The following is a 9,790-nucleotide window of genomic DNA, read 5'->3' as shown; positions in this document are numbered from 1 at the left end:
GCTGTGATTGCAAAAAGGTGAAGGGGCTGGGGAAAATCCAAACATAGGCAAACATAGAAAGCTACCATAAGGGAGCAACAGAGGAAAGGGGGACGAAAGGCAGGCAGGAGATGTGAATAATTTCATTCTAGGTTTGGACCCAAACTCCAGAATGAGGGATGTTTTCTTAGCAAAGAATCAATCCTGACCTGTAATTACTGAAGCCTACAGTCCCCACACTGACAGCACCATCTTGGATAAATGTGCTGATTTAGAGCTGCAGCCCCAGCCGCTGCTGCTTCCCCTCTGAAAGGAAGGTTAATATCAGAGTTAAAGGAAAAGGAAGGTGGGATGTGTCTCCCTAGCCTGCTCCTCCTCTTACCCTAATGACTGACACCTCCAAAGGCTCTCTGTTCCGGAGCTGAGGGCCACTTGCTTTGGAAGCCAAATCAAGTTAAATTGATCTATTTTGGGAAACTTTTTTTATCTTTTAATTATATGAGAAAACATCAGGTTGGAGCTGATTCTAGAGAAAACTTGTACTGCTCCCTGAGCCATGGCTCTGCTGGTTAAAGTCCAATTAGCTCTCATGGCCGAAGCCTCTGAGTATATTTGGGAGAGACTGAGTTCTCAGCAAACCGGGTTGGACAAAAACTCCCAATTTAGCCTAAAGTTCTAGGATCAAGTTGCTCAATTTGGAATGATACAAATGGGAATTTTAACATGATAGAAGCTACAGAGAACAGGTGCAGAGCTGGGAACCAAGGCAGCTAGCTTTTAAGACATCTCAGAAGTGGGGGTTCTACAAAATTTGTTTTCTGAGATTTTCTATTAATGAGCTGGAGGCTTCAACTTTCTCAATAATGGCAGAGACTCCATTTTGAAGCTGCGAGGGAGAGCTTGCCAGTTAAACACAAGCTACTCCTCCATGCAGGCATAGGAGCATTGATAGGAGCATTTGTTGTGGCTTCTCTATGCAAATATCACAGTCAAAGAGACCTGGCTTAATGGCTTTCAAAAAGCCACTTTCACCTTTGAGTGGAGCTGGTGAGAAGTTATCTCAAATGAGCTTGATGTGAGCATTCGTGAACACTTTCTTTGTGCTAAACATTCTGTTAGGCATTGTGAGGAATCCAGAAGAAGCATATGACCTAGTATCTCCACCTTATCACCGGGCCTGAAAAACAAAGAAATTAACATATGTGAAACAATCTAAGAACAGTAGAGTGAAAGCTGAGAAGCCTAATGGCATTTAGAGAACGTGGTGGCTGGAGATGGCGGGTGCTGAGAGATTGGTAGGTTGGCTAAGTTGCAAGGCAGGAGATGAGAGGACCACTGGACTTCAGCATAAGATTTAGGTCAGGGAGAGATTATGGTGGGGTAGGTCATCTGTGGGTGACCGAAAGGGGCCTCATAGGATAGGCTAGGGAATCTGGACAGTAGGGAATAAGATAGATGGTGAAAAGATTATTTTAGGAAGAATTGGCCTTTTCTTTCCCTCTGACCTCATCTTGTACCATGCTCCTGGTATTGAAGTAAGAAATGCTAGTTCTAAAGTGATCACCCTTAAATTTTCAATTACAGGGCCCATTTCACACACTCAGGGACCAGTTGCCTTCCATTTTGTGGCTCTGAAGTCTTCAAGGGTTTTGGTTCTTTTGCAGCCAGCAAGTAGGTGAAGAAAGAGAGAGAAGAGTGGGAAGGTTTTATAGGTCAGTCTTGGAAGTGTTCACATTCCATTGGCCAGAACACGGTTGTATGGCTACATATAGTGACAGAAAAGGCTAGGAGATGGAGTCGTGCTGTATGACCAGTAAGAAGAGAACATAGGTAATGGTGAGCAGTCACAGCCTCTGCTACATTCCCCTATGACCACTATGATCCATTTTTCCAACATGCCATGGTCCTTTTCCCCTCAGGGCTTTTGCAATTGCTGTTCCTGTGATTTTTATAAGTAGCACCCCTGGACCGGTTGATGAAAAGTCAATCAGAAAGACTCACAGGATGAGTCTCACTCTATCACATTTTACTCTTGTATCTTTATAGTACTGCAAACTCAGGTACATTGCTGCTTGAGATTATATTGTTTATTGTCTGTCTACTGACTAAATTTAAGCTCTAGGAAATCAAAGACTTTGTGCTTCTTGTTCAATGCCATATCCTCAGTATCTAGGACAGTGCCTGACTCATGGTATTTGATTGAACATTAATCAGTTAAAGAAATGGAGAAAAAAGAAAGAAAACATTTCCTAGCTGAAGAATGCAGTTCAGAGGGCACAGAAAAACTGGAGACAAGTGGACTGGCTGGTATGCTAGTCAGTTGCAGTAATAATAGTTAGCACTTACTATGAATCAGATACCGTTCTAAGAACTTTATGTACTTTATCTCATTTAACCCTCACAATAATTCTATGAAATTGGAACTATTGTTATCTCCATTTCACAAGTAAGAGAACTAAGGCACAAAGAAGTTAAACAACTTGTCCAAGGTTACACAGTTAGTAAGTAGTACAGGTAAGATTTAAACCCAGGACTGCCTGGCTCAGAATCCATGCTTTTCAGCCAGTACACTATACTCTTTTTTTCCTTGACAGCTGATAGGAGCCTGGCTTAGTGTAGAAGTGGTGGAAATGCAGACTAGATTGGAGAAATGGGGATCTAGGATGTATATCTGAGACTTGGTTTCCTATTTTGGTTTGAAAGAGAAAGAAATATCTTGTTAAAAATATATCTGCATGTGTGGAAGGCACTCTAGCACTCATTTACTCCCAACACTATCTCACTCCTCCCTGTCTTTTCAGAAAAATGTTCTGAGACACAATGAGGGAAATGGGGCGGGGATGATTAGTCAATTGAAGCTTCATTAAAGCAAAGGAGAATGTTATATTTCAGAAGACTAGAAGTCCACATAAGAAGTCAATTTCCAGCACCCTCAAATAATTCATTTAATAAAAGTTGAATCATCTTCACCTGACTCCCCATAGCACTTCAAAACAAAATAGAAATTCCTCTGCTTATTAGTTGAATATCTTGGTCAGTGAGGAAATATGTGATGCCTGTCTCAGATGGAAAACACTGTGAATCTTGAACTCTAATAGAGAAGTTAAATTGTTCTTCCTCCTTTGCTCAAAGTCTAATTGCTGAAGTGCCTTTGTGACTTAGTACTGGTCCTTTTTTCCCTGTCATCACTCTCTCTATCAAGGTTCTCCCATTCAGCCCCTGGCTTAAATGATTATCTATATGCTGATAATACACAAATTTATATTTACAGCCCAGATCTGTCCCTTGAACGCCACACTCCAATGTATATCTGCTTATTTGACATTTCCACTTGAGATATCTAAAGGGCATCTCGAACTTCACAAAGTAAAAACAGAACTTTTGATTTCTGTACCCTCCCCTCCAAGCTTGCTCCTCCCCCAGTTTTCCCCATCTCAGCAAATGGCATCACTGGACACATAGTTTCTCAGACCTCAAATCCAGGAGTTGTCTTTGAATTTTCTATTTCCCTATCTCTTCTACCCCCACTCCATATCCAAACTACCACCAAATTCTGTCAATTCTATCTTCGAAGTCTGTCTGGAATTAGTTTACTCCTCTCCTTCTCATTTGCCACCATACAAGTTGAAGCCTATATCATCTTGTGCCTAGATAACAGCAGCAGCCAAAATTGGTCTCACTGTCTCCACTCTTGAAGCAGCTAGACTTATCCTTTTTTGTTGTTGTCCTGTTATAAAATATTTAAAGAGTGATCTTTTAAAAATGTGATTTAGTGAACCCTATGGTGCTAAACTACAGTGGGAGATATCAGTATGAACTCATTTAGTTAAATGTAGATACAGATAGATATAGAAATAATTATATGTGTATGTGTATATGTGGGTTAGTACACATATATCATGTTTCTTAGATACGTCAGCTGAGAGGGCCTGGAAGCAGTAACACTTCACTAGCTATTAGAACATCCAGTATACAGATCTGGTTTTTAATACTGTGCTCCAATAAAAGAACTAGGACTCCTTAGAGAAATGGCTAATTCTAGGACTGAGGAAGGAAAATTACAAGATGAGCATAGAGCATGTTGTAGTGCCACAGAGTATGGAAGTGTCTAAAAAAACATAAAAAAAGGAGAGAGGCATGTCAAAAGAATATAGGAGCCAACCTGAACAAGCTCCTAAAAGCCAAAGCTGAAATAATTTGAGCAATAAATAATATAATATTTGGATTATAATCCAAAGTATAAAATAAATATCCATAAGTCTACACTGATATAAATAAATTCTTGAATAAAAATTAATTAATAAATGATGAAGAAAATCTACATCTCCCTTACAGAATAATTTCAAATAATATATGTAGATCCTCCCACTCCAAGAAGTGAAGCTTAATTCCACTCCCCACCTCCTCGATGGTGGGCTAGACTTAGTGAATTACTTCTAAAGCACAAAGTATGGAAAAGGAAAAATAATAACTTTATAATGGAGAAAACCTGGCAAAAAGTACCTTAACAAAGTTGTCTACGGCCATGCCACCCTGTATGTGCCGGATCTCATCCGATCTTGGAAGCTAAGCAGGGTCAGGCCTGGTTAGTACGTGGATGGGAGACCACCTAGGAAGACCAGGTGCTATAGGTGTAAAAAAAAAAGTGATGAAGGTTAACATCATCAGTAATATCACGTGGGTATCATGTACTCCTGATATATGTGATAGGAAGAGCATATCACCTCTGCGGCAATCCTTTCAAACACACATAATCTGAGTCTAATTATAGTTGAAAAACATCAGACAAATCTAGATTGGGGGATATATTACAGAATACCTGACCAGTACTCTTTAAAATCAGCAAGGCCATGAAAAACAAGGAAAGGCTGAGAAATTATTATAGATCAGAAAAAAAAAAAATACCGGAGGGAGATGATGATTAAATGCAATGTGGTATCCTGGATTAGGTCCTGGAATAGCAAAAGGACATTAATAGAAAAACTGGTGAAATCCAAATAAAGTCTTGAGTTTAGTTAACATTTGAGTACCAATGTTGATTTCTTAGTTTTGACAAATATACTATGGTATTTCAGGTTAACAATGGGTGAAACTGGAAGAAGTCTATACAGAAACTCTACTATCTTTGCAACTTTTCTGTAAATCTAAAACTATTTTAAAATAAGAAGTTTATTAATTTTTTCCGGCTTTATTGAAACATAATAGACAATTGCTCATGTTTACCTTGTAAAATTCAATGATTTTTTTCAATTATAGTTGACATACAATAATATATTAGTTTCAGTTGTACAGCATAGTGATCAGAGATGCATATAACTCGCAGTGATCACCCTACTAAATCTAGTACCCTTCTTCCTCCTTACATATTTATTACATTATTAACCATCTTCCCCATGCTACATTCTACATCTTCGTATCTATTCTGCAAGTATCCATTTGCACCTCTTAATCCCTTTGCTTTTTTTCATCATCCCTCCCAATCCCCTCTCATCTAGTAGCCCTCAAAATATTCTCTGTATCTATGAGTTTATTTCCACTTTTGTAGTTGTCGTTATTTATTTTGTTCTTTAAAAAGTTTATTTTAAAAATATTATTTTAATTATATGGCTGTCTCATTTAAAACTTTTCAAATGCTTTCCTTTGCATCTATAAAAAAACTCAAACTCTTTACAAGGCCCACAAGGCCCTCCCAAAAACCATCATGTACCACTCTCCCCTTGTTACTTCACTCCAGCAACACAAGACTTCTGACATTTTCACAAACACACCACCCTTCCTGTATCAGAGGCCATCCTTGACCCTCTATCTATTAGAAGCAAATTCCATCAACCCCATGCTCTATCTTATGGTCCAATTTTATTTCCTTCATAGCACTTCTAATAATTTGAAACTTTATTATTTATTTCATTATAGCTAGGTTGTGAGCTGTAACTGGGCCTTACCTGTTTTGTTCATTACTCTCTTCCAAGCACCTAGTAGGCACCAAATAAGTATTTGGGGATGAATTGATCTTTGGGGGTTTCTGTAAGTTCTCTTTCCTTTGAGATCACCATCACAACTGTCCAGAGGCAGAAAAGGCAAGAGGACTGAATGATTTATCTCAACTGGCTTTGAGAGGTGTGCCAGCCATCTTGTATTCTCTCTCTTAGAAACACACTGCAAGGAAAGGTGCTCACTGTTTGGAAGAGAGAAAGGCTTATAAACTAAGTGTTTAAGTTGTAGACCTTAATCCTGGATGTCTCAGAATCATCTGGGGGAGCTTGTTAGAAATATTGATGCTCTGGCTTGTAGTGATTCTGACTTTCCTTCGGGGACATTCCAGCTATCTGGTCTGAGTTTATGCCTAGGGACATCTGTATTTTCAGAAAACTCATCCAGGTAATTCTGACACATAGCCAAGATTGAGAACCAATTGTTTAAAAGATGGTGGGGAAAAAAAAGACAAAATAAGAAAAATTAATTGGGAGGTAAAGTTTTTGTGATTCCTAGGGACTTGCCTTGGGAAAAGTCAAAGTAGATAATGTTTCTGAGGATTCTGGGTCCAAGGTTGTCCAGGCCAGTTCACCAGGGCTAAAAGATAGTCAAGACCACCAGGTGGATGTTCTAAGTCCTGCTTTGACCTCCTGGTTGCCTGAACTGTCTCCAGAGTAAGCAATTTTGGGGAATCAGAGAATGGACCTACATACAGTATATGAAGCCTACTTAATCTTTAACTTAATTATTTATATACATGGTATAGTAAGGATTTACAGCAGTGCTTCTCAAAATGTGGTCTCTGATTCTCTTACATTAGAGATACCATGGGGTGGGATGTTTAACATGCAGTTTCCCAGGCCCCAATCCCGACCTACCAGAATGTGTATTTTAGACTCAGTGCTTACTAAAATTTAAGAATCAATGTTTTGCAATATGGGTCGAAAATTTTATTTTTTTTCTATTGAGAACCACCCATTTTCAGGGCTGGGGGGGAATTGACCTAAGGTCGCATAAGTTACAGAAATAAAACTAAGTTTGAGTAAATTTTTGGAGGTTGTAATAATATTCTATTTCTAAGAGATCAGAAAATCTAAAACTATTTAGTACATGTAACAAATGATGAAAAAATACATTCTAATTCTAAACTATGAACAATTAAAGAAGTTAGAGAGATGAATACAATAAATAGATGAGGAGTAAAAGTAAAGAGACGAAGAAACAAGAAGCAATGTCTTATCTCGGTTACTATTACTACTTATAATGAGACTATAGATTTTTTTAACCACCTAGCACCTGGTCTTCCTAGGTGGTCTCACATCCAAGTACTAACCAGGCCAGACCCTGCTTAGCTTCTGAGATCAGATGAGATCAGGCACATTCAGGGTGGCATAGCCGTAGATGACTACAGATTGTTTTTTAACACAGATTAACTGCCAAACTTTGTTATGTGAAATACTTCAATCCTAGCTAAGTTTTGTACCTTCTGATATTCTCAATGCTCTTTTTTTCCTATTTTCAATGAAGAAAATTTCCAACTTTCTGCTCTGAAAAGAAGCTACTCAATCTCAGTAGCAAGACAACAGGGTCCGTGTTCATTGAGTAACACCCCTATTTTCTGGCCTTCTGAAATGTTGCCACTGTACACAAAAGTAATTTTTGCAGCATAGGCTTTACCCCTCTCCTCACCTCCCCAGCCAGCCATGTCTAGAGGCAGGAGGCAAAACCCTATGCTGGTCTTTCTGATCAAGAGCCTACTTTCCTGGGATCCCTGATGAATCCATTTCTCCCAGGTCTTGGATGCTCACTGCCATTTCACAAGTCTATTATAGCATGAATCACATGATCCCTTAGAACTATCCTGTCTAGCAGACTAACTTTAGAAGATAGGGATTATTTCTTATTATCATTGGATTACAAACGTTATCACAGTGTCTGCCATATAGTAGACCCTCAATAAAACTTTGCATAAAGGGCAGCATGTCCCAAGTTGCTTAAAATTATGCATTAACTATCTGGTGATATTTCAGCTTGTGTCACAGCTGCTTTTGTGAAATATTGTCCATTTTTTTAATGATTAATTTAAAGCATCTTTTAAACAGAGATATAAATGAATTTTCTCACAGTAGCAATGGTCTTGCTTTAATCCTTGAGCAGTAAAACTTTTTTTAATGACTATGAATGCTTAAGTGAAATCATGATCGTCTGATTGTCAATGATAAAGAGAATGCAATGATGTTGTATGCCAAATTCTATTTCAAGAATAATGAACAATTACATTCAGGGACCTCCCTTACTTTCCTAATGGAATTGGCCATGCATTCTAGACACGTGGAAGGAGAATTCATTTGTGTCACATATGTTTCTTCATTTTAGTCTCACAACCTTCTTCTGGGTTCAACAGAGGAGCTATCATTTCCATGCACCAATTAGGACATTGACACAGACAACTTAACTAATATGACCAAATTGACTCTGCAAATTAGCGTCAGAATCAGGGCAAGACCATATTACTTCCTCCTCTTGTCCAAGATACACAAGGATTGGTATTTCCTGTGTGAGCCATATTAATTCATTGGAAGGCAACATTAAGAACAAAATGTTATGTACCGACATGTTAGAGCTTAATATACATATGCAACCTCCTTCCAAGGGGGTATATTTTCTATGGGGAAAGGAAATCTTAGGCCCATCAGCCAGACTCTTCGGGGTCGATTAGCTGTTGCTTGAAATTGAGATGAATCTGCTACCGTTCTTTCTGCCAGAAATGATTTGCAGAAGGAATGGCAGCCCAAGGTTTGTTGTTGACACTGTCTCACTGGCTGCTTTCACAGCTTGCCCTTGCCTTTGTTAAAAAGGATTGCAGAATGGTGTGCAGGCTACCTTAAAGAGATAGACAAGCTGATACAACTCTTCTTAGCAGCCAAATGGTACAAAAGAATTTAAGAATTTTATATTTAAGTGTTTTGTTTTATATAGACTCCAGGAGTTTGCAAGGACATCACACATTACTTAGTTCATCCTTTCTCATTTACCCATGTGGAAATTGAGTCCCCAAGAGGGGGAAGTGACATGATCAAAGTCACACAAATAATGGCAGAGCCAGGATTATAATTATAATCACCTCTTTCCAGTCCAACCTTTATTTCTTTAATGGCAGCTGAAGTCAGAGTCAGTTCTCTTCATACAGTATTATAATTAATACTATTAATACAATAGCTAACTTCTACTGAGCACATCTTATATTTCAAATATTGTGGTGAGTGCTTTGTATGTATTATCTCTCATGTTTAAACAATTTCTTTTCTTCAAAGCAAACAGTAAATCAGTAATTTATTCTCTCTCTTTTTTTTCTTTTCAAGAAGAAAATATGAAATCGTGTCTGAACGTTGGTTTTTACCACCCTATGATGGCTCCTCTTGGGGTTTGGCTCTGTGGGGTGCTTCCCTTCAGAACTTGCTCAGTTTTTCTCTCTTGTCATAATATCCCATGGATGGTAATAAATCTTATCAATGAGAAAATGAGATCTTAACTTTTAAAATATATTCCAGTTATTCTTTTCGAACTGAGTTTTTAATCTGCAGGAAAGAAAAAAATCAGTCAAATGATCAAATTTACTTATGTATTTTTTCCCTGCTCATATAGTGTCCCTTCATCTCATTTTGAGAATATTATTGTCTCTTAACAAATATCATCTCTCTTATTTCCTATAATTTTCTTCTCTACTTTTGAACAGCTTGCTGGAGAAGCCTTTTTTTCAAGCACAGTGGCTTTGGCCTTTCTAGGGAAGACAAAGGGCTAAATTAAGGGCACAGCTGATAACTTGCTACTGGCTGGG

At 38.3% G+C, this 9,790-nt stretch overlaps 2 pseudogenes; one reads left to right on the top strand and one right to left on the bottom strand.

The window, feature by feature from the left end:
- The first annotated feature begins 4,494 nt into the window (after positions 1 to 4,494).
- LOC112472897 lies at positions 4,495 to 4,613 on the top strand (annotated as a pseudogene).
- Positions 4,614 to 7,238: 2,625 nt separating this feature from the next.
- On the bottom strand, positions 7,239 to 7,355 carry LOC112472900 (annotated as a pseudogene).
- Between the last annotated feature and the right edge of the window lie 2,435 nt (positions 7,356 to 9,790).

The sequence above is a fragment of the Pteropus alecto genome, unplaced genomic scaffold (genome assembly GCF_000325575.1).
Source record: "Pteropus alecto unplaced genomic scaffold, ASM32557v1 scaffold139, whole genome shotgun sequence".
In the NCBI taxonomy this organism is placed as follows: Eukaryota; Metazoa; Chordata; class Mammalia; order Chiroptera; family Pteropodidae; genus Pteropus; species Pteropus alecto.
The sequence above is the reverse complement of the archived record's forward strand: the minus strand, read 5'-3'. Positions and strand labels throughout refer to the sequence as shown.